This window comes from Penaeus chinensis, chromosome 19 (genome assembly GCF_019202785.1).
Source record: "Penaeus chinensis breed Huanghai No. 1 chromosome 19, ASM1920278v2, whole genome shotgun sequence".
NCBI lineage: Eukaryota > Metazoa > Arthropoda > Malacostraca > Decapoda > Penaeidae > Penaeus > Penaeus chinensis.
This window is the reverse complement of record NC_061837.1, coordinates 35251487-35253986: the sequence shown is the minus strand read 5'-3', so window position 1 is coordinate 35253986 and position 2500 is coordinate 35251487.

Genomic DNA, 2500 nt, shown 5'->3' with positions numbered 1-2500 from the left:
TCTCAATCCTTCTCCTCCCCTTCCTCTTCCTCCCTTCCTTCCCCTCAGTCCTCCTCCACCTCCTCCTCCCTTCCTTCCTTCTTCTCAATCCTCCTATCCTTCTATCCTCTCAATCCTTCTCCTCCCCCTCCTCTTCCTTCTCCCCCTCCTTCCTTCCTTCCTCCCAATCCTCCTGCACTTCTGCGAGCGCGGTACGATCTTTGAATTCTCCGGAGCATCGGGCCCTGGAACCGGGACTAGGTATTCCGGCAGGGCACACAGACTTCGATTCTGTGGGACAATCAAATAATTCCCAATTAAACGTCGAGGCCAAGGCAGGATGGGAGGAGGATATGGGGAGGATGGAGGGGGGATGAGGGGGGTGAGGGGAGAGGGGGGAGTGGGGGACGAAAGGGGGATGGAGAGGGGAAGGGTAAGGGGGAAGCGGAAGCTAGACTATCCTTACCCCCCCTTGCACTCCCAAGGTTCAAGCCGGTACATAGTGGTCGCTAGGGGCTTGCTGATATTGTTGTTGTTTGTTGTTGTTGGTGTTGCGATAGAATAGTCGGCTGGGAGTTGTCTGGTGCGTGGCAATATTCAAATTGTCCTTGTCACCCTTAGTCCCGAAGAAAGGCCTTCCTCCTCCCCCTTCTCTCCCATCTCGCGATTTCTTCTCTTATCAAGCATCCCCCATCCCTACCCCCCCCCCCCCCTACTTCCCCAACCTTCAAGTCAGCCTGCAGGCTTTCGGGGCAAACCGAGTGTTGCTTGAGACCGATGCTAAATTGCCCTGTCGTCTTAGGGATGGATGAGGGCCGTGGAGAGTTTGTGCCGCCCATTCTCTCTGGCCTCCTTCCCTCCCCTCCTCTCTCCTCCCCTCCCCCTTCATCTCTCCTCGTTCTTCATCTCTCTTTCGCCCTTTTCATCTCTCCTTCTCGCTCTTCATCTCTCTTTCGCCCTCTTCATCTCTCTTTCGCCCTCTTCATCTCTCCTTCTCGCTTTTCATCTCTCTTTCTCGCTCTTCATCTCTCTTTCTCGCTCTTCATCTCCCTTTCTCGCTCTTCATCTCTCCTCGCTCTTTATCTCACCTTCTCGCTCTTCATCTCTCTTTCTCTCTCTTCATATATCCGTCTCGCTTTTCATCTCTCTTTCCCCCTCTTAATCTCTCCTCCTCCCTCTTCTTCCCTCTTCATCTCTTCTCCTCACTCTTTATCTCCCCTCACTCTTCATCTCTATTTTCTCCCTTCCCTCTCTTCATTCCCTTTCTGTTCCTTCGTTCAATATCTTTCATTTCCTTCTTCTCTTCTCTCCCCTCCCTTCCCTCCACATATCCTCCTTTTCAGCCTCCTCTCCCTTCCCACCCTCTCCTCTCCTCCCCTTCCACCTCCTCCCCATAATTCCCTCCACCTTCCTTCCCTCCACCATCCTCCCCTTCCACCTCCCTCCCATCCACTCCTCCCATTCCACTTAACTCCCACCCTCTCTTCCCCTCCCCTCCCTTTTACCCTCTCCTCCCCATCCCTCCCTCCCACCCTCGCCTCCCCTTCCATCTCCCCCCCCCCTCTCCTCCCCTTCCCTCTCCTCCCCTTCCCTCTCCTTCCACCTCCTCCTCTTTCACCTCCTTCCGACCCTCTCCTCCCCTTCCCTCTCCTCCCCTTCCACCTACTCCCCTTCCACCTCCTCCCCAACCTTTCCTCCCCAATCTTCCCTCCCCAATCTCTCCTCCCCAATCTCTCCTGCCCACCCTCTCCTCCCCATACACATAAACCTCTTTGTGTCTCTTGCTAATATTATCGCCTCTCCATTCTACGGAGCGCTGACTGCCTACGGGAAGGAGTACATACCAGTCATTCCTAATTATTTAGAACGTGTATATGCAGCCAAGGGAATGCTAAACCGTACATATTATAACCGGGCCAAACACAACGCAAGAGTCACCGCTGCCTCAGGAGATATCGGATCTATCGAAACATATCCAGCTTCCTGTCTAACTTGGCTCGGGCTTTCTCTTTCTGTATTTTGCTATCTACCTGCCTGTCTGGTCATCTGTTTATCCATCTGTCTGTCTTTCTTCTTGGCTATCTGTTTTTCTGTCCATCTACTCATTTGTCTGCCTGAATATCTACCAATCTATCTATCTATCACGTATATCTACCTATCTATGCATGTATGGATGGATGGATGGATGGATGGATGGATGGATGGATGGATGGATGGATGGATGGATGGATGGATGGATGGATGGATGGATGGATGGATGGATGGATGCATGTATGTATTTATTATTTATATACGTGTGTTCGTATGTATGTATATATGAGTCTGTATATAACTATTTATGTATCTATCTACCCAGCTCTGAAATTACCCAACTTTCTATCTACCTCTATATATAGATATAAGCTCACCTATCTGTCAGTTAATCTATCTTGCTTTCTACCTTTCTGTCTACCAATGAATCTAAACATGTATCTTTTTTATGGGTTCTTCTATATACCAAATACACACATAGCACAGTGGT